This window comes from Rhinolophus ferrumequinum, chromosome 18 (genome assembly GCF_004115265.2).
Source record: "Rhinolophus ferrumequinum isolate MPI-CBG mRhiFer1 chromosome 18, mRhiFer1_v1.p, whole genome shotgun sequence".
NCBI classification, from domain to species: Eukaryota; Metazoa; Chordata; class Mammalia; order Chiroptera; family Rhinolophidae; genus Rhinolophus; species Rhinolophus ferrumequinum.
Window position 1 is genome coordinate 47,309,328 of NC_046301.1, and position 23,468 is coordinate 47,332,795.

At 38.9% G+C, this 23,468-nt stretch overlaps 1 protein-coding gene across 1 annotated transcript in view; it reads right to left on the reverse strand.

Moving 5' to 3' along the window:
• Positions 1-23,468, reverse strand: part of LOC117037930 (zinc finger protein 333) — a 1,118,586-nt gene that overhangs the window by 905,721 nt on the left and 189,397 nt on the right. The gene's annotated exons all lie outside the window — the stretch shown is intronic.

Below are 23,468 nucleotides of genomic sequence, written 5' to 3' on the forward strand. Positions count from 1 at the left end.
TATGATGGAATAAAATTTTAAATCACACATCATATTACTATGTAAAATATTTATTGTTCCTGCTGTACTTTTATTCATTGGAGTAAGGAGGAATGGTGCCCATGTGTAAGGGAATTGATACATATGGTTGAAGAATGGCTGGTGTTTTTCTGTATTTTATTGAATTATCTTTATGCTTCTACTTGAAAACTTTCAGGGCTACATATAATATGACTCTTTTCATTATTGTGAAAAATGTAGATTCCCTTTTCTAAATTTTCCAGAAGCACAGAAGGGATGCTCAGGATCCTGTCCATCTTTTATGATCAATGAATGACACGAGAGAGCTCGCATTCTTGTTCTGTCATGAGACTCAGAGTCAGCAGCTTTCCTACACATACACAAGTGTCCTTTCAACCTCTCCTGGTTACCTGGCATTGAAACCCAAAGAGTTTTTAAATACAGTTGTCTGAAATAAACTGAAATAACACAGTAACCATGAATGCTGTCTTCAAAAATGAGAACAAATGCAAACAATAATCAGTAGCAGATTGTTATAATTGTCTTCACTTCTGTTCACTTTGATTATTGTATCAGTTAGCTATTGCTGCATAACAAGATATCCTAAAAGCAAATTGTTTAATATAATGCCTTTGTTACCAAGTGAGATTGTATGGCAGGGAGTTGTTCTGAGCTCTTCTGGTCTCCTTTTGGGTCTCTAGTCAGCTCTGGGTCTCAACATGTGTTCCTAAGGCTCATTCATGATGTTGTATGTGGCCATGGAGCTCTTCTCCCTTGAATGTATATATGGTTAGTTTACTCTATTTCTATACCTAGTTTTATCTTCTATTTAAAAAAAAAAAGAAAGAGTACCAAATGTGCATTGCTTTAATTCACTTCTACTGTTCCTATATCCACATATCACACTTTGCTTTTTTCCCACTGTGAATCAGCTACCTGTGCGCTATATCCTACTGTGATGGATGCCCTGTCAGTTTTATTTCCTTCTAAGTAATTAATTGGAGTATAATTACATAATATGAATGGTATATAGTTGAAATGTACAATTTGGTGAATAAAAAGAACCATACCAAAATTACAGTCCATACCTCATGTTTCATTTTGTATATGTCAAGAAAGTGCACAGTAAATTTAATGGCCTTTTAATGTAATTGTTAAACATTCACTATACCTCAGCCTCGATTTCCTTATTTCGGAAGGTAATGTGGAATAGTCAAAAGAAATTCAGATGAATGTTGCAAGAAATAAGTTAAATGTGTGTACATCTTTTGTTGAGTCCAAAGAACATGTTGAAAGGTAAAGTTGTGTGTATGTATATGTGTATGTGTGTGTTTATTGTATACATTTTCATGTCAAATAAACATACACACATATATCTGTACACAAACACAAACTGATTTATAATTTCATATTTTATGTCGAAAGGAAACTTGAGAGAACATTGTACAGGATAAACCTGAAAAGAATGAATGTTTGAATTAACATGAAATTAAAAGACGTAGAAATTTAGACACAAAGATTTAAAGTATGATAAAAATAATTTAAATGGTGAATTACTTTTCCTATCTTAATACCTCAAAGGCATCAAAATCAGAAGAACATTTACCTTTATACAGTAAGACATTCTCTACCTGTCGCATCCAGCACGACAAGGGCAGTGAGAGAACGAGAAGGGGCGGGGAAGGGTTAAGAAAGGAACTGAAGTCAAGAGATTTATGCAATAGGGGCCAAGGGTCTCACAGCCTCAAAGGACTGAGAGCCCCAAATCGGGCCACCTTGTGGCTTTTATTGATGTTCACACAAGGAAGTAACATTGTTTTCTCCACGGTCTGTGAATTTCACACATTATGCTAGGAAACTGATTCAAACTAATCACCCGTGCCTGGAAGCAGCCGGAACTGTAAGTCTCAGGATGTCTGTACCTCCCCAAGGGACAAAACCTTTATGCTGAAACTTACTGATATGCATAGATGGAGAACTGATATTATCACATCATTGAATCTCTTCCCAAGCAGGTTGTGGGAAGGTAGCCACAGAAGCAGAAGCTCTCCTTAGCCGGGGGAAGGTGGGGTTCTATGCCCACCTCTATCAACCCCATTAGTTCTCCTGATGGCCCCTATGCGACTGTGCCTGGCTTAGGTTGTTCCTTCCTTGAGGAATCTTACCTGTCATTGACTAACCAGCCATCCTTTGGGCCAAAAAGGGAGACATAAGGTGTAAGCACAAAGGTGAAGCTAAGTCCCTGAAAGGTTCTGTCTCACAGACTCTCCTTTCTTTAGGGGCAGGTACGACGGGACAGATGGGTAGACTGCTGCGTGGCAACATCTACCAGCCAAAGAGGTTGAATTTCTTCAAACTGATGATAAATTTCTTCTGCTTAAGGTGTGCTTGCAGCACAAAATGTCTTTACCCAGGGGAGGCTAAACGAATGAATCGAGGCACTTATCTAAGTTTCCTGAACAAATTTTTGTTGGATAAATGGTACTAGACTTATAGGGAAGATAATGTCACAAGTAAATGTCTAGCTACTATGCTCTAGCCCTGAAACTAATATAATATTGAATGTCAACTGTAATTTAAAAATAAAAAATTTTAAAGTTTGTATTCAATTTGTAATGCTAATATAAAATTGCCACACTAGTGATTTAGACAAACACATATATGCTCTTATAATTCCTGAGGTCTGAAACAGAAAATGGATCTCATTAGGCTAAAATCAAGATGTTTACAGGGCTATATTTCTTCTGCAGGCCACAAGGAAGAATCTATTTACTTTCCTATTCCAAGCATAGATTATAGTGCAAAAAAAATAAACATATTTCTTATAAATACAGTGGTTACCAAAGGGTATGGGAGGGTGGAAGTTGGTAAAAAGGGTAAAGGAGTCAAATATATGGTGATGGAAGGAGAACTGAGTCTGGGAGGTGAGTACACCATGTGATATATAGACAATGTATTACAGAATTATACACTTGAAACCTATGTAATTTGACTAACCGTTGTCACTCCTATAAATGTAATTTAAAAAAAACAATTATATCATAGTGAAGGACTAAATGACAGCTCTTAACTTGTGAGATAAGTATGAAATTCCAAATCGTTTTTACAAATGTGTCATGAAGCCCAGTGTGTAGACTGAAGGTTTATATCAAATGAATGTCGTTCTCCCCCTTGTTGGAGAGAAAAATAGCGATTTTCTGTAGATATTAGGGGCTGTATCTCCACCACAAGTTAATATTTTGGAGATTCGCGGTTTCTAAACCAGACTGGCTCCTCAGTCTTAAATTTAGAAAAACTTTTAGGTCAGGTTTGGGATAAGGTGCTGGGAGCTTGGTCCTCTGGGAGCCAGCAGACTTGATGAGAAAGAACTATCATAATAAAAACAGGATTCACTTGACTTCTAAGCTGGTCTTTTGGACACATAGAATTTCCAGGAAAACTTTCCCTTCTGTCCAGACCCACAGGGAAATCATGTGCATAGAAGATGGAGTAACAAGATGGAAATGTACCTAATGAGCAGTATAGGAAGCTGTAAATATCTCCTCGTCCCCAGTCTCTTAGCAGGTGTGACGTTAGGCTCTATGGGACCGGGTTGTTACTTATGGAGTCCTAAGTTTGTCTAGGAGACCAATGCTTGAGTCCTTGCTACTGTCTTGTGTGGGGAAAGGGCTTCAGAAACCATCATCTACCATCACACAGAGACCTTCCCCTCAGACTTCCCAATCAGGAGTCTGAGAGTCCAGTAGGTACTGCAGGAAAGGATAAGAGAGAATCAAGCCAAGCACATTTACCTGAGGTCACTTGACAGCCACAAGCCTAGCCCAGAGCATAGAGATCTCTGTGGTTGTTTGCTTGCTTGGATAACGAATTAATTATTTATTTACAATGCTAAAAAGAGGAACTGAACGTTGATCTCAGAAACCCCCAGGTAATTGTTAATGATTAACTGATGGAGGCCTGTTAGAGATGGCAACAGGAGGCATAAAGTATTTCAAGTAAAAGTAGAACATATCCAATGAGGTTTGCAATTAAATGGAGGAGGAAATCGAGCATTAGTAGTGGAGGGATGCCCGGGGAATTGAGAGCAGTTCATTTTTATTTTTATAATGGTGTATCTTCGACCTTGTTTCCATATTGATGAGAAAGATCCAGATCCAATATATTGCTTGCAAATATTATATTACAACAGTACCTCACGAGACATGCATTTCATAGTATCTTCTTTTACTCTGAATATTCACATGAAAAAGAATTTATTTATTTATTTATTTATTTATTTATTTACTTACTTACTTACTTATTTACTTATTTATTTATTTATTTTTAATTGAAGTTTATTGGGGTGACAATTGTTAGTAAATTTACATAGGTTTCAGGTGTATGATTCTGTAATACATCATCTATATATCACATTGTGTGTTCACCACCCAGAGTCAGTTCTCCTTCCATCACCATACACTTGATCCCTTTTACCTTTAGCTACCATGCCCCTCACCCCTTACCTTCTGGTAACCACTAAACTATTGTCTGTGTCTATGAGTTTCTGTTTCATTTGTTTGTCTTATTCCTTTGCTATTTTCAGTTTTACATACCGCATATCACTTAAATTAAACGGTATTCGACTTTTTATGTCTATTTTGCTTAGCACAATAATCTCAAGATCCATCCATGTTGTCACAAATGGCATTATTTCATCTTATTGCAAAAATAATTTCATTGATAGAGATATGCTGAATAGCTTAACTTTACAATTATTTCATTACCAGTGACCTGAATATTGTTGTGGGTTAGTTATTTATTTGTTTTCTCTATTGTAAATTGTCTGTACAAGTTTTTACATTTGTATAGTGGGGTCAGAGTGTTTTTATTTCTGTTTTTTAATATTTATTAAATGTATTAACGTGACATTGGTTAGTAAAATTAGATAGCTTTCAAATATACAATTCTATAATACATCATTTATATATTGCATTGTGTATTCACCACCCAGAGTCAGTTTTCCTTCTATCAACATATATTTTCATTCCTGTTTTTGACTGCATTCTTGTAAACAAGAAATTAGAGTTTTTTTCCCCAACTTCACTTTTTGTCATTGAGTTCTTCATTCCTTTTATTCCATTTTATAGATGAGTTACATTTTATCCATTCAACGGTTGAAAGACACTTGCTTTGTTGCTATCTGTTGGCTATTGTGAATCATGACTCTGAGCGTTCATGTACAAACAACTGAGTCATGTTTTTTATTCTTTTTGGGATATAACTAGAAATGGAATTGCTGGTTCATATGATAATTCTATACTAACTTACTGATGAACCAGCAAACTTTTTTTTTTTTATGGTGGTTGCAGCATTTTACGTTCCCACCAGCAATGCCCAAAGGCTCCAATTTTTCCATTAAAAAAATTATAGCTCTCTTAGTGTGTGTAAAGTGGTATCTTATGGTGGTGGTTTTGAATTGTAGTTGCCAAATGACTATGAATATTTAACATGTCTTCATGTGCCCCTTGGCTCATTGTATGAGTTCTTTGGAGAAAGTTTATTCAAAACATTTGTCCATTTTTAAATTGGGTTGTTTGTTTTTCTCTTTGTAACTTTTTTATTGAAATATATTTGATATATGACTATATAAATTTAAGGTTTACAATATCTTGATTTGATATATTTATATATTGGAATATAATTGCCATTTTACTGATTATTAGCACCTCTATTATGTCACATAATTATCATTTCTTTTTAGTGGTTGAAATAATTAAGATCTAGATTTTAGAAAGTTTGATCATTATAATATGATATCATTGTCTCTATTTGCTATACTGTGTATTAGATCTCTGGCATTTATTGACTACTCATTGCAAGTTTTTACCCTTAAACAACATCTCTCATATCCCTCAGCTCCTCAGGCCCTTGTAACAACCATTTTACTTTCTGTGTTTATGAGTTTGGCTTTTTTAGATTCTAGTTATAAGTGATATCATCATACAGTCAACAAAATGAAAAGACAACCTACAGAAAAGGGGGAAAGTTTTGCAAATGATATATAAGGATAAGAGTTTAATATCCAAAATATGTAAAGAACTCATACAACTCAATAACAAAAAAACAATTCAGTTTAAAAAATGCACAGAGGAACTAAGTAGACATTTTTCCAAAGAAGATATCCAAATGACCAACAGGTACATAAGAAGTTGCTCAACATCACTAATCATCAGGGAAATGCAAATTAAAACCACAAGGATATATCACTTTGCAACTATTAGAATGCCTATCATCAAGAAAGCAAGAAATAACGAGTATTGGAGAGGATGAGGAGGAAAGGAAAACCTTGTACACTGGTGGTGGGAATGTAAATTAGTTCAGCCACTATGGAAAATAATATGGAGGTTCCTCAAAAAATTAAAAATAAGTCTATCATATGATTCAGCAAGCCCACTTCTGGGTATACGTATATCCAAAGGAAATGAAAACAGGGTATCAAAGAGATGTCTGCACGCCCATGTTTATCTCAGCATTATTCAAAATAGCCAAGACATGTAAATAACCTAAGTGCCTATCAGTGGATGAATGGATAAAGATGCAATACATATATACAATGGTATATTATTCAGCTATGAGAAGGAAGGACACCCTGCCATTTTCTACATGGATAGACATGTATAATTCTATAATAAATCATCTATATATTGCATTGTGTGCTCACCTCTGTCACAATGTATTTGACCCCCATCCCCTCTGGTAACCACCATATTTTGTGTCTTTGAGTTTGTTTATTGTTGCTTTTTGTTTTATATCCCACATATAAGTGAAATCATATGGTTCTTGTTCTTTTCTATCTCACTTATTTCACTTAGCATGATAATATCCATCCATGTTGTGACAAATGGCAGTATTTCATCCTTTCTTCTGACTATTATTCCACTATATATATGTACCAGATCTTCTTTATCCAATCATCCATCAAAGGACACTTAGGTTGTTTCCATGTCTTGGCCATTGTGAATAATGGCCTTGTTCATTGGCCTTGTTCATTGGCAATGAACAAGGGGTACATATATCCTTATAAATAAATGTTTTCAGATTTTTTCAGGTAGATATCAGAAGAGGGATAGCTGGGTCATATGGTAGCTCTAACTTAATTTTTTTAGTAACTTCCATATCATTTTCTATAGAGGCTGCACCAATTTACATTCCCTTCAGCAGTGTGCAAAAGTTCCCTTTTCTCCACAGCCTCTCCAACACTTATTATTTCTTGTATTTATTTATTATTTTTTATTAGTTTAAGGTGTACAGAGCAACATAATAGTTAGACATTTAAACCACTCATAAAGTGATAACACACCCCTAAGCTACTACTCTGACATCTTATATAGCTGTTACAATACCATCAACTATCTTCCCTATGTTGTACTCCACATCCCGTGACTATATATACCTATATATTTATAGTTAACATTCAATATTATTCTACTTTAGTTTCAGGTGTATAGAGCATTGGTCATGCATCTACACAGTCTATGACATGATCCCGCTGATAAGTCTAGTGTCCATCTGGCACCTTACATGGTCTTACAACATTGTTGACTATATTCCCCATACTGTATTAACTACAAATTTGTGTTTTTTAATGCCTTCACCTTTTTCACGCTGCCCCCAACCTCTTTCCCGTCTATCACTTTGGTAGATCTAGGACCTATCTGGCACCATACCTAGTTATTACAATATTATTGACTATATTCCTCATGCTATACCCTACATCCCCATGACTACTGTATAACAACCAATTTGTACTTCCTAATCCCTTCCCCTTTCACCCATCCTTAACCCCCCTCCCATCTTACAGAAGTCCCTCTAAGATTCCTTGTTTGGAATACTGGTTTGGTGGTGATGAACTCCTTCAGCTTTTTCTTGTCTGGGGAGCTCCTTATCTGTCCTTCAATTCTAAATGATAGTTTTGCTGGGTAGAGTAATCTTGATTGTATGTCATTGTTTTTTATTACTTGGAATATTTCCTGCCACTCCTTTCTTGCCTGCAAAGTTTCTGTTGAAAAACCAGCTATTATTCTTATGGGGGCTCACTTGTAGGTAACTAACTGCTTTTCTCTTCCTGCTTTTAAGTTCCTTTGTCTTTAACCTTTGACATTTTAATTATGATGTGTCTTGGTGTTTAATTATGGTGTTTAATTATGATGTGTCTTGGGCCTCTTTGGGTTTATCTTGCTTGGGACTCTTTGTGCTTTCTGGGCTTGTATGTCTATTTCCTTCACCAGGTTAGGGAAGTTTTCTGTCAATATTTCTTCAAATAAGTTTTCAATTCCTTACTCTCTCTCTTCTTCTTTATTAACCAGAAGAATAACATTCAGAGTATCTAAATTGTCATACAACTAGTGATAGAAGTTCTAGAGGGTGGCAGATTGTATTATTATTCAAAATATTTACCACAATTCATTGGATGAAATAGTTTCTTCTCCATTGGAGTGCTTGGCCACAGCAAAGTTTAGTTAACAGGATGATACTTGTAGTCTCCTTAAATACGACATCTATAGTGACTCAATCAATGTAATTACACTCATTTTCCAAGTAGACTCTATTTTACTATATTTAATTAAGGAAACAATTATTGCATAACTAATTTGTCCAAATGTCATGTCCGACACTGCTGAGTAAGAGAACAAAACCCTCCATTTACAAAATAGGCATATTACAGTCTAGATAAGAGATAGGTAAAATATGGTCTGTAGGCTAAATTTGACTTGCCAATTGCTTTAATCAATCAGGTTTTATTGAAATACAGACGTGCTCATCTGTTTTCCTATTGTCTATGGTTGATTTTCTGTTACAATGGCAGCTTTGAGAGGTTGTGATAGATATCACGTGGCCTGCAAAACCAAAAATATTTACAGAAGACAACCTGTGGTCTAGATTATTAGAAAAATTAGACAGAGATACTGAAAGGAAAGGCTGAGTATGGAGATATTAACATTGAAATTAACAGTATTAATTCTGAATGAAAAATTAAGTTCAACCTCTTATTATATCTATAGTAATTTTAGTCTTCATCATAAATCTAACAGGTAAAAGAAAATATCGACTATATATTTATAGTCAATGGGATAATTTAATGCAGCTTATTCTAAAAAATAATTTTACTACTTAATAAAAATGACTACTACCCAATTTCTTCATTTCCAAAATTGGGAATAAAGTTTAGGAAAAGAAACATAAAGTGGTGAAGAGTTTGGAGATATCTAGCTATATTACTAATGCAGTCTTAGGGAAGCAGATGTTGTAAAACACATGAAACAGGAGATTTCAAAGACTTACTGATTTTAGGAATAAAGAGAAATAAGCAGACATTCAGACACTCCAAAATATCTGAATTTCCAATTCTCAATATATATTTTTAGTTTTGTGTTATTCGTGGGTACTTCTCCAGCCCCAAGACAAGCGTCCCTTTCATTCTTTGAAAGTGATACCAGTGACAATATTTGTCAAAGCATCTTTTATGTCCTTGTTCTTCAGACTCTAGATTGAAGGAATCAGCATAGGGGTCACCATGGTGTACGTAGCTGGGGCCATGGTACTGACCTTGGAATTTTATAATTATGTGCACCCCAACTCCTGTACCACAAAGCAAGGAAACAATAGAGATGAGACCCACACATAGTGATGAAAATGTTTTGGAAATTGATAGAGATGGGGTGTTGCACAGTACTGTGAGTATACTAAATGGCACTGAATTATTCACTTTAAAAAGTTCAATTTTATGTGAATTTCACTTTAATAATTTTTTTAAGATAGAGAATGGAAGAGTGGATTTAAAAAAAAAACATAACCCTACTGTATTCTGTCTACACGAAACTTATTCCAAATATAATATTAAGTTGATGCAAAAGTAATTGCGGTTTAAAGGGTTAAAAATAATTGCAAAAACCGCAATTATTTTTGCACCAACCTAATAATGTAAGCAGTTGGAAGTAAAAGGATGGAAAAAGATATATCAAGCAAGCATTAATTAAGGAAAAGGGGTAACTATACTAACATCAGATAAAGTAGATTTCACAACAAAGACAATTACCAGGAACAGAGATGGACATGACATAATAATGAAAGGATCAATCCACCAAGAAGACATAAAACTTATAAATGTATATGACCCAAACAGCAGAGCTGCAAAAAAAATGTGAAACAAACACACATAGAACTGGACAAAGAAATACACAAATCCACAATTAATTTTACACGGGATGGGAGGTGTCAGGAAAAGACACCTCAAAAGGTGACTCAAAAGGTGACTTTTGAGCACGATATCTGGCAGTGGGGACTGAGCCAAGCAAGCATATAGACACAGCCAGTGCAAAAACCCTGGGACAAAAGCATTCCTGAAATCACTGGGGGTGGGATGGGGCGGGGGGGGAAGTAAAGAGGATGGTGTGAGTGGAATGGGTAACAACATGGGGAAGGGGTTTGGAGGTAAGATCAGAGAGGTAAGCAGAGACCAGAGCACCCTGTTACTGTGGAAGTGCCTGCAGACAACGGGCCATCCAATGCAGATACTTTGTTTTCTATTTTATACACACACAATGAATCCATGGTTTATCTCTCATATGCAAAAATGTCTCTCTTTACAACTTCCATCACTTGCTCTTAGTCTGGGCTGATTACGATCAAGGACTGTGGGATAGCAATTCCATCTATATCTTCTTCGCTGAAAATCTGCCCTCATCTAGCACACATGGGCTGTACAGGCACACACACACAGGCAGATCAGTGGAGTTGATTTTGGTATTGTATGATCCTGGTCTTGGGACACAATTGCTTGGGACAGGAAGAGAGACTCTATACAATGAACTAATTGCTTTCTCTCTCCGCTCAGAATCTAGACTTGGAATGCAGGAATCTGGGTCATGCGAAGTGAACGTTAGGGTCTCAAGCACAACTAAACTCAGCAGCAGCCATTTGAGCTTGGCCACCTTCAGCCATGTGAATGGAAAGGCTAAGAAATCGAGAGAGAGAGAGATAAAAGTGCAAAGAGGAGAAAAGATAAAAATTCATGATCTTCTGAGGGACAGAGCTGAAGCAAACCACTTCCTGTAGCCCCTAATCATAATCCCCATGGGGCCCAAAAATGTACAGACCTCCCCGCTTTTTCAAAGTTTGCGTTACGCCACTTCACTTTTATAAATGACATACATTAGTACCTGTTTTTGCCAACCAACAGACATCTAAAGAGGATTTTGCTTTTACCAAACAAGGCAAAAAGCAAAAATAGCATTCAGTGTTTGTTTTGCAGCAAGCTGTGATAGAGGCAAGGCACATCCAAGGCAGTGAGAGTGGCACCGCCAAGCTCACTCTACTTTATCCTGGCTTTTACTTACCATAGCATTCCTGTTTTTACTCTATGGTAGCATTATTTCAGGTTTTATGTATTATTGGATATGATTTCAGATTACTTTGGGGGGTCTGGGAACACTAAAAAATTTCCATATAAATTCATGGTAATTGCCTCTTTGCTTTTGGCTTACCAAAGGTTTCATAGGAGGGCTCCACTTTTGAATAGCAGGAGAAGCCTGTAGCAGTTTAAGCTAGATGAAATTTTCCAATCTCTCTGACAGAAAAAGGGATCTTAACAATCAATAATGAAAGCTTATCATCCCCACAGAAAAGGTGTCAAGGTGTTTTAGGGGGAAAGACCCAAAGAATAATTACAAACTTTCATAAATATGAAAAATATCATAGTATTTGAAACTTTAAAATATTTTAATATTAATGAAATGCAAAATATTTAGCAGAGAGAGACGTGCATACCAGGTACCAGGGGGTTGCTATATTTGCTCAAACAATAAAATTACATCTGATACAGCAGCTACAATTGAAGTCACTATCTGGTCAAACCTATGATAAACCACTCTCATTCTCTAAGATTCATTTGTCTTATGCACAGGCCAAACAGGTGAGCTGAATGGGGATGTGATGGGAATCACTACTCCTGCATCTTTAAATTCTTGATGATGGTACTAATCTCTTTAATCCCTCTAGGAATATGGTAGTGTTTTGGGATTACTATTTTCCTATTGGTAGAGGCAGTTCTAGTTCCTTCCACTTGACCTCTCTCACCATAAAAACGCCCACTCCACAGGTCAGGAAACCAGTGTGGGGGTTCTGCCAGCTGCTGAGTAAATCTATTCCAATTATGCATTCTGGAACTGAGACAAAAACCACAAGATGAGTCTGGGGATCCACTGTGACCACGGTGAGATGAACCTCAGCTAAAACTTCATTGATCACCTGACCTCCATAATCCTCTATTCTGACTAGAGGGCCACAGTGACATTTTGGGTCTCAGCTTTAGTGTCAGTTGAAAGCCAACCTTAGTAATCCCTAAAAGTTCTGATTATTTCTTTTTCTCCAATGCACAGTTACCCTGGTAAAAAGATTAAAGGTCCATCCCCTTGGGGAAGGCTAGGAGAAAGAAACAGGAAGAGTTTCTCCTTCATTCAGGGAGTCTGGGGCCTATAAACTGGTTCTAGATATTAATTGAGGGGCTGTGACTCTGTTTTTAATTCAAATTAGATTTTTGTTTACTTGACCTATGCTTTTTTGCTCATACAGATCAAATAAGAATTTAGTAGTCTTTCTATTTATTTTACGTCTATGAACACAGTGATCAACTAGCCAACACAATACATCTAAATAAGTCAGACTATTCCAGTGATGGCTACGACTCTACTGTCCATTATGGTAACCACTCTCATTTTGTCTTTAATGGTGGAGTGCCACCACTTGACCCCTAGCATCCCAGAATCCAACTGCTTCCATTGCATTTAGATTTCCCAATTCAGTGGCTGAAGTTGCCACTGTAAGACCTAATCTACAGAGAAGAGCAATCACGGAGCTCTTCAAAGATATTGGGACTCCCCTCACAAATTCATTTCTTATAGTCATGGTAAAAGGTATGCCTTTTGAACTCCCTAATGTGGGTAGGTAGGTCTTAAATGAACAAATTAACTCTAACATTCCAATTTCCCTAAGCCTTTGAATCCCTTCTTCTACATTAAACCAAGGCAAGTCTGGCATTTCCAACTTACTCACTGTGGGCCAACTTTGGTCCATGTTTCAACCAACCAACCAAACTGTTAGAGATCCTTCTAAGTTCCTAAGTTGCAACATTACATGCAGAATTTCTGCTTAGTGATTCCATCTCAATGAATTCAGCCTGAGCCAACTTTATGTTCCCACTACCATTATCCTACTCTCTTAACATATCCATTCCCACATATGTTCCCTGGATTTCTGTCTGCATAAATTAGATAACTCAAATAGTTTTTTGTGCAGCGCAGCACACCTCCTCATAGGTTACACTTCATACCTTACCTTTAGGGGCTTGCTAGTATTTGCATCTAATTATAGATCTAGAAGTAGAAAGGGATGGGGCGAGTAGAAAGGAGACTCAGCATTTTCTTGCATGGCAACTACCTCAGGGAAGGCCTTTAGTTTCCTCAGGCAAAGTAGGGTTAATCCCCTCAGGCTGGTGGGGAGGAAACACCACTGTGGGTGTGGAGGCCACTATCACTGGGGGTGTGGATGACCTTATTACTGGGGGTGGAGAGGCCAAATCCACTGGGGGTGGGGAGGCAGCTTCCACTAGGCAAATAAGACATCAGAATCATGGGTTCAATGTCTCCAGCTTCCTCAGGGCCTTCCGACATATCCTCATTCTAATATTCAGGATCCCATTCCTTTCCAGTGACACCGTCACTTTAACTGTAGATGTCCTCTATGAACGGGCTTTCAATTTGCCAATTTTCAATTTGCAATTTGCAAATACTAGCAAGCCCCTATTCAACCAGTCACAGGATAAGGGATTTTCAGCAATCTCAGCCTTGCAGATACAGGAGATAAATGTATCCTTCAGGGCACACATAAAAGTTTTCAGAGCATTCCCATGGTACTTGATCTGAAAATTCAAACATCTGAGCTAATCCTTTTCTTTTTCCACTCTTTCCAGTGACACTAGAAGCAATCAGTCATTCTCATTATATAGAGGGTGCCAAAAAAATGTATACACATTTTAAGAAAGGAAAAAAAACTATTAAAATTGTAATACTCAATATATACCGGTAACAAAAGATGAATATAAGTCACGTTTGACTTCTGAAATTACAAGAGGTGCTCAAAGTGGTTACCATGAGTGTCCAGACACTTCTGATTACGGCGAACTACTGCTTAAGCAACGTTCACCAAAATGTCCGCTTGTATACATATTTTTGGCACCCTCTATATAATGAAATTATATTCATTAGTTTGCAAAAATGTTTGAAAGTATCATAATACACACTGTCACCCAGATCTTCCCTTCCTATAATTCATTGATTAGGAGTATCCAACAGTGATATTTTGCAAACCTCTGTTGCCAGTTGATGCCATAAATTATCAGTGCTCTCTTTACTACTTTTACAGTCATTCGCATCCTTAAATCTCATCATGTTTGAGAGGTAATTCCAGAAACTCTAGAACAAGAACAAAAATGATTTTGCTTATTCATCAAAAAAAAGAAAGCTTACACCAGAATAAATAAATGATTGAATGTATAGATAGATAGATGGATAGATAGACAGATAAAGTGGGAAGAAACAAATCTCCCATGCAAAAGAATTGCCATAATTTATATAGATATTCCGTGCTCAAGGACATGGAGAATCACACACTGGTGAAGTGTGGGCAACACATAGTAACTTTCTTACAAAATCACACACTGGTGAAGTGTGGGCAACACATAGTAACTTTCTTACAAAAAGTAAAGTATGAAAAGTTCTTTACAGCTTTATTTACGGTGACCAAGACATGGAAACAACCAAAGCGTCTTTTGATAGATGATTGGGTAAAGAAGATGTGGTATTGTTGCGGAAAACAGCGGAAACTGAGAAACTCAAGTGGAATGCAGAGATCAGGGAGAACACAGTTTTATTACGCCGGCGGGCTCAACGGGATTGTTCCCAAAGACTGAGCACTTACTGGGGTCGGGTGCTTTGTTTTATAGGGTTAGGCCTCCGGGATTGGGGGGGATTCGCACCATTGCTATTGTGGCGCTAGGGATTGCTTAAATCTGGCCTGGGTGCCGGGGAGATCCGTCCCTAACAGCTGTGATAGCTTGACACTGTTTTGACGGGAAAGCCTCTAACTGCTGTGCTCACAGGGAAACTGCTCCGATAAGATATTGGAGGAGGGAGGGGGACAGGAAAGCTCCCAAGGCTATGCTCGCAGGAAAAAACTGCCCCAAGAGTATATATTCACAATGGAATACTATTCTGCCATAAGAAAAAATGGAATAGTGCCATTTGCGAAAGCATGGATGGATCTTCAGATTATAATGCTAAGCGGAATAAGTCAGACAGAAAAAGTCAAGAACCATATGATTTCACTGATATGCGGGATGTAAAACTGAAAGCAACAAAGGAATAAGACAAACAACTAAAGAAACAAAAACCCATAGGCACAGACAATAGTTTAGTGGTTACCAGAAAGTAAAGGGGGGAGGGGTAGTAGATGAGGGTAAACGGGATCAAATATATGGTGATGAAAAGAGAACTGACTCTGGGTGGTGAACACACAATGTGATATATAGATGATATATTACAGACTTTTGAAACCTATGTAACTTTACTAACCAATGTCACCCCAATAAACTTTAATAAAAGGGAAAAAAAAGAAAAGGAGAGAAAAAGAATAACCATACTTTCGAGTGGAGAAATCTGGCAAACAGTTCAATCATATGGTTAAGGTCAACATGAAGAAAAGTCATGATGACAGTATGCATCCTTGATATGAAGTGGTAAAAATGGCAACCTCTGCAACATCCTTTCACCACCACCCCCCAATTTATAACCCCAATCTAATCATGAGATAACCACCAAACAAATTTCAATTGAAGGAAAATTTTCAAAATACCTGACTAGCGATGTTTAAAACTGTCAAATTCCTCAAAACAATGAAAGTCTGAGAAACTTTTATAGCCAAGAGCAGCCTAAAGATAAACGATGACCAAGCGTAATGCATTCTGAATGACAGATGTTAATAACAGGGGAATCTGGTACAGGTCTATGGAAACTGCCTATAATATTTTTTCAATTTTCTCATGAATATGCAATTATTTTGAAATAGTTTATTAAAAACAAAATTATTAGTGAATTGCAAAATCCTTGGAAACAGAGATCTGTGAGCCTGACTCCAGACTCTACTGCATGCCTCTTCTAAATTTCATATTCTTCATCCACAAAATCTGAATGACACCAATTACACAGAGTTACTGAAAGAATTTAACAAAATAAGCAATGTAAAATGACCACCTATGTCTACCTGTGGGGAGAGAGCCCCAGAGAGCAGTTTCCAGGCTCTCGGCTTCACGTGGAAAGGTGCTGGCTCCGTTATTAGGTGGCCATAAGCTGTAGTCAGATGGCCATCTGCTGTGGCTGGGTGGCCATCAGCTGTTGCCAGTTAGCCGCTAGCCACTAATATAACTGCCGTGGCTAAGCTAGGGGGTTGGTTGGTTGGTTGGTTGGCAGAGAAGTGGATGGCAGATTGCGGATCATGTGGCTCCTGCTTCCTGTGTCTCCAGCCCAGCCGCCAACGAGAATATAGTGCTATGACTCCCCTATTTATTGCTCCGTGGGTGTTCCTTTTTGGCCTCACCATATCCTGCGTTCTTATGCGGGGAGTGGAACCAGAGACCCCACATGACACTGGCATTAATAGTGAAATTTTGGATAACTGTTTCAAATCCTCATAGATTCATCTCCCATCTCCCATTTCCACTGCCATTGTTCTATTTCCACCCTTCATTATCTTGTTATGCCTTTTACAGCAGCAATAATGTGTTCTTCCCATTGACACAAGTGACCATCTGTAGTGCAGGGGATCCTGCCGACTTCGCCATGTGTCACGTGGGGCGGCCTGCAGGGTCTCAGCTCCCCACACAAGAACGCAGGACATGGTGAGGTCAAAAAGGAACACCCACGGAGCCATAGGTAGGGGAGTCACACCACTATATTCTCGCTGGCGGCTGGTTTGGAGAAACAGGAAACAGGAGCCACACAATTCTCAACCCTCACTGCGCCACTTGCAGGCTCAGCCACCATCTTCTTGCTAGCCACCATTTGCTGCTAGCCTAGCCACGGCAGTTATATTAGTGGCCAATGGCTCACTGGTTACAGCTGACGGCCAACTAGCCACAGCTGATGGCCATTTGATCACAGTTGATGGCCATTTACTACCTGAGCCAGCACCTTTCTATGTGAGGCCGAGAGCCTGGAAACTGCTTTTTGGGGCTCTGTCCCCACACCATCCCACAGGAAGAGTTTGATTATGGACATCACCTGATATAAACCTACACTGATTCTGCACTAATTTCAGAATTATGTATGAATTCTGTAGCCAGAACGTAAGGCTCTGAATTATTTGGCAGCTCCTTCCTGGCCAGGCCCAAATTTCATTTTTCATCCCTGGCCTCACATTGTTGGTGTGATATTAAGACCTATTTTTCATTTCCTAATACAACATACAGTTTGTTTAATCCCCGTATTTACTGCCGTCCTTCCTGGAGTACTCTCACACTTGCCCCATGTGGAATAACTCCACACCTACTGTGAAGTCTTCTTTACTAGTCTTCCCAAGAACAGCCTAGTATTGTAAGATTCACTTCCCCAGAATTGGAGTACCATGTCAGGATGCATTTACTTATTTTTATCTATGTCTCTTCCCCTATTCAGACCACAAGCACCTTGAGAAAAAAAACAATGTTTTATTAATTTCCTTATTCCCAGAATATAAATTAGTGCTTCCTATACAGTAATTCTCAATAAATATTTGTGAATGACTAAAAGAAAAAATGATTGAATGATATTAAAAAGAGATACCTATAGGACTATAGTCAATAATACTGTAGTAATTATGTATAGTGCCAGGTGGCTCCTAGACTAGTCAGGGGGATCACTTCTTAAATTGTATAAACATCTAACCATATGCTGTATACCTGAAATTAATATAAAATAATATTGAATGTTAACTGTAACTGAAAAATTAAAAAAGGGGGAGAAAGGTGAAGGGCAATTAAGTATTCCAAATTTCCAGGTATAAACCAAATAAGTCATGAGGATGTAATGTACAGCATAGGGAATATAGTTAATAATATTGTGATAGCATGATATGGTGTCAGATGGTTGCTGGACTTATCATGACAATCACTTCTTTAGGTACATAAATGTTGAATAACTACGGTGTACACCTGAAACTAATATAATATTGTATGTTAGCTATATTGTAATAACAATTTTTTTTAAAGAAGAAAAAGAGATACCCTTAACAATAAGGAGAAAAGAGAAACAGTGAAACAAAAGAACCTGCTCTTGAGAGAGGAAGGTCCCTTGATTGACAGCCAGTGCCAGGGGAGACAGATGAGAGCAAGAAGGTATTCTAGCACACCCAAAATCAACCTCCAGAATTTGGCACTTTAATTTGCCAAGATTTTGTGCCACCAAACTTTTCTTTACTTGTTATCCTTTTGTATCACATAAAGTTATTACCATTAAAGAGTCCTATGTACCATTATCATTACCACATTCCCAAGTACCTGTGAAGATGCTGTGGGTAACCAAGATTAATATGGAAGAGTCTGAGTTCACTCATGAAGTTTCTTCCCTGTGTGATGAATGAAGTTGCCCCCAGAAAGGGCAGGGAGATGGAACCACTCATGAGATCTCTGGAAGACACAATTCTGCTCTCTCACAATCTGAGTGTGGTAAAGTAGACTTCGGAGGATTTAGCGGAAGCATTTAAGAGGTTCTGTGGCTTTAGGAGACAAATTCCCATGAGCCTCATTGAAAAAGTTTTCTTTTGTCTCTTTGTTCCCAGAGAGATTTGATTCCCTAGAGATGGGAATGAAAAACAGAGTGCAAACTTGTGCCAGATTTAACCCTGGGAGATGTCTCGAGGGTTCTTATCTCTTTGCACTCTTTTCTCCCAGTAGGAGGTCACCACTCTTGAAGTGTGGCCACTATGAGGCAGGAACCCCACAATAACTGCTCCAGCCCTGATTCTGGAAGGAGATTCTGGAATCAGGGCTAGGGCAGTTACTGTCTTCTTTCTCCCATTTGTCTTTTCTGGTGTTGGCCTCCTGGGGCCTCCTTTCCTTGAGAGCGTTCCCCCCTTGTTTCTCTGCTTCTCATTTTCCCACCGTATAGGAAGTATCTGTTTACCGCACTCAACCATCTGGTTTTGCAGTCTTCAGCAAATATTTATTAAGCAATTACTGTATGGTAGGCACTAAAATAGATTCTAGGGATGAAGAAAACAGTAAAACATTGTTTCTTCTCGTAAGGAACTCACAGGGTAACCGCACATGGGCTTTATTTCTTTAGCACACATTCTGCTTTAATCCAAGCTAACTTGGTTTAGCCTGATAACTCACTCGCGTTATTTCCCCAGATCCTCGTGCCTGTGCTTATACTGTATGTCCACTCCTTTTCATCATTAATCCCTTAGGACATTAGGTTCTGGTCGGCGTCAAACTCACTCAAGAATAAAGCTTCAGGTCTATCAACCATGAGCAAGATACAATCACCAAACCTCAAACTAGAATAAGGTTTTAGTCAAATAAAGAAAACACGTTGGCCTCGGTTACATTTCAGCTCCACACTCATGAAAATGGACTGGCCCTACTGACCACATCCCCTGGAAACTGGACCGAAGGAACAATACCCTGACTGACACAAGGACCTGAATCCATGATCAGTTAGTTGCTCCCTGCCTTAGCCCGACCAATACGTAGAGCTCGCGACCCCAGCTCCCATTGTAACCGTGATTAATGATTTTCCCTTACATAGCCCAGCCACTAGAGGTCACCAGGAAGCCAGTATTTTGAGAGCACAGACCCACCTCTCTATGGACTTGGCACCAACCCGTTAAATAAACCTTTACTTTCTTTACTGCAAACTCCTGCTCGTGTCTTTTTTTGTCTTGGATGTGCTCAGGCAAGCGGACCCTTTGACTCTAAGGTAACAACAGTCTAAACTTGGGGAAAGTCAAATAAATAAATAAATGCAATACTGGGAGGTGACACTGTGATCCTGCTGAAATGGACTCAAAAAATAGTTGATTCTTCCTGTGGAGGCCAAGGGAGTCTTCACAGACAAGCTTATAACTGTACCGAAACTTGGAGGAGGAATGACTAATTCAGGTACAGAAAGGGAAAAGCACACACCCAGTGTAGTGCAGAGGATCCTGCCGACTTCGCCATGTGTCATGCGGGGCGGCCTGCAGGGTCTCAGCTCCCCACATAAGAACGCAGGACATGGTAAGGCCAAAAAGGAACACCCAGGGAGCCATAGGTAGGGGAGTCATACCACTATACTCTCGCTGGCAGCTGGGTTGGAGAAACAGGAAGCAGGCGCCACACAGGTTGGCAACCCTCACTGCACCGCTTGCAGGCTCAGCCACCATCTTCTTGCTAGCCACCATTTGCTGCTAGCCTAGCCTCGGCAGTTATATTAGTGCCCAATGGCTCACTGGTTACAGCTGACGGCCAACTAGCCACAGCTGATGGCCATTTGATCACAGTCGATGGCCATCCACTACCTGAGCCAGCACCTTTCTATGTGAGGCCGAGAGCCTGGAAACTCTTTGGGGCTCTGTCCCCACACCCAGAAATGCTACAGTACAGGGATTGGGCATTATAAGAAAATTTTAAAGTGTACTTAAGAATTGAAAAATAGCTACTAGTATATGATGAACAATGAGGGTCAGAGGATGAAAACTGAAATATGAGCCCAGCTATGTAGGCAGCAGCCAGATAACAGAGACTCTTATCTTTTGACTACTGGATTGTTGATTAATTCTAAAGTTAGTGGAGAGTCAGTGCGGGGTTTATTGCAGGTGACGTCCAGAATCAGTCTCACCTAGGAAAGGTCACCCTAGAATAATGTGAGAAACATAGTATTGAAGTAGGAATATGTCTCTGTGAGTCCCCAAATGATGTAGGGAACTTTGGAGGGAGGGAGTGCCGGGATCCTGTCTCGTGAGACCAAAGTATGGAAACACAGATCCAGGAGAGGCAAAGAGTTTTAAAAAGAGGATAGATTATTGAAAGCAAAGAGTCAGAGCTCCTGAGTGGGCAAATTGGGGTGCCCCATGACTGAGGCAAAAGCTCTTACTTTTATACCTTCTCTTGCCTGTTTGGGGAAGGGAAGCTGTTTGAAGAAGGGAACTGGCACCTTCTAATGAAATTCGTCTACCAGGTTTGTTCTGCTTGCCCATCCTGAAGGAATCAGCAAAATAACCCACTCTTATCTATCAGATCTGCTTCGTTTGTCAGGCCAAAAGGAATTTTATGATTAATCTCAAGGTCTTGTTACATTATGTCATGGAGTGAAGGAGTGACTTTAAAACCTGGAGTTTCAGGATATTGATACAGGAGATTTAGCATGTCCCTAAGTAGACAAGGAGGTCCCTGGTGGAATAAACAAAGAAGCGGCCATATCCTGAAACTCCAGGCCCTGAAATGTCTCCTTCATTCCAGGACAGAAACATGAGAATACACTTTAAGGTTAATAGATAATCTCAAATACCTTCTGGCCAGACAAAGGAACAGATCTGATAGATAGGAATGGGTTGGTTCGTTAATCCCTTCAGGATGAGCAAACAGGACAAACCTAACAGATGAATTCTATTAGAGGGCTCTAGCCCCCTTCCGCAAGCAGGCAGGGAAAGGTATAAAAGTAAAAGCCTTTTGCCTTAGCCAGTGGGCACCCCCATTCGGGACATGTCCCACTAGGGAGCTGCAACCTCTTCTCCTGCCTCTAATAAACTATCTTCCTTTACAACTTCTTGCCTCTTGGTCCGTGTGTCCATTCTTCGGCTTCATGAGCCATGATCCCGGCCCACACCCAGAAACTGCCAGCAGATCCAACATCATTTACATCACTAGAAGCTGAAGCAAAGAAAATTAGATGTTATTGCTTAATAGATACAGAATTTCCATTTTAGGTCATGAAAATGTCTGGTGGTGATGGTTGCAAAACACTGTGAATATACTTAATGCCACCGAGTGTACCCTTAAAATGGTTAAAATGGGAAATTTTATGTTTTGTGTATTGCACACTAAAAATTAAAGAAAAGGTATGGAGATATGTAAAAGAATTATAAAAGTCTCTTATCATTCACTCACTTCATAATTTGCAAGTCATCTTGAAAGGGTAACACTGTGTCTTCCACTTTGAGATTCAAACTTCTAGTGTAATTCAACTTAACAGTGTAGTTTATCCTGGGACTTTTTGAAAGTTTTTTCTTTTCTTCCTGCCCTCCTACTAAACCTTAATGGTCTGTTTACTACACGTTTACTCTGCATACCAGTTTCAATGGTTCTGTTTACTCCAGACCATATGCGCACCAGACTCAATGACCCTGTTTCTTCAAGGACAGAAAGAGGTTTTTATATCTGCATGAGATCCATTCCTATCCCTGAAACAAACCAGCCTCTGGGAAGTGCCTATTCAATAAATGTTTACTCCAGGCCTAACCCCCCCTCCACCTTTCCTTTGTTCTGCCTTTTCTTAGGTATGTGCCTATAAAATCTTTTGACCATGCTGGGGAGTGGGGGGAGGGCTTTGGACAGGTGGCTCAGAATGCTAGCACTTCGAATAAACCTGCTTTTCTTTCCACCAACCTCATCTCTTGAGTTTTGGCTTTCAGGCAGTGAGCAGCCAGACTTTTAGTAAGGTAACAATTTTTATTAGAAAGGAAACAGGGAAAGTCTTAGGTAATTTTGAAAGAGATACAATCATCCTCCCCTCAAATACACACATAGTATACGGGCAGAGTGGCATACATCATTAAGTCTACATGTTATCAGGGTGTGCGGATATGGTGGACAGACAGAATCCATTCCTCTCTCCTTCTGGTCTATGTTCCTATACTGCACAGGATGGTCATTGGGAGGGATAGGCCTTCAGTCTCACGGCAAACTAGAGTTTCAGATGTGATTGTTGGGATATTGTTCGCTGTTCATGGGGATTCAGAAGGCCAAAGGGAGGCAGATTCCGTGTTTCATCCCTTCTGCTGCCATGCATGGGTGGAGAGGTGTTGGGTTGTTTGGAAAGAATGGAATCAAATTTCCATGTCAGTAATTTCGTGGGTGCTAAGAAGTGAGGTGCATATCTTTTATTCAACAAGTGCAGATCTAGCAGCAGAGCAAGTCTTGAGCTGAGTCTTACAGCAAGTGCTTCCTACTACCTGGATTTCAGAGAATACAGTGTGCTCGTGGAATCCACAGTTCCAATGAGGTTTTCTTGATTTCACCACTTTTCTGATGATAGTAGAATTATCAACTTTCTTAGCTGGCCCATTTTACAGTGTCCTTCTGAGAGTCATTCCCTGTCATTGAAAGGTATACCAGCAGCCACACAACAATTTTGTGAGCACAT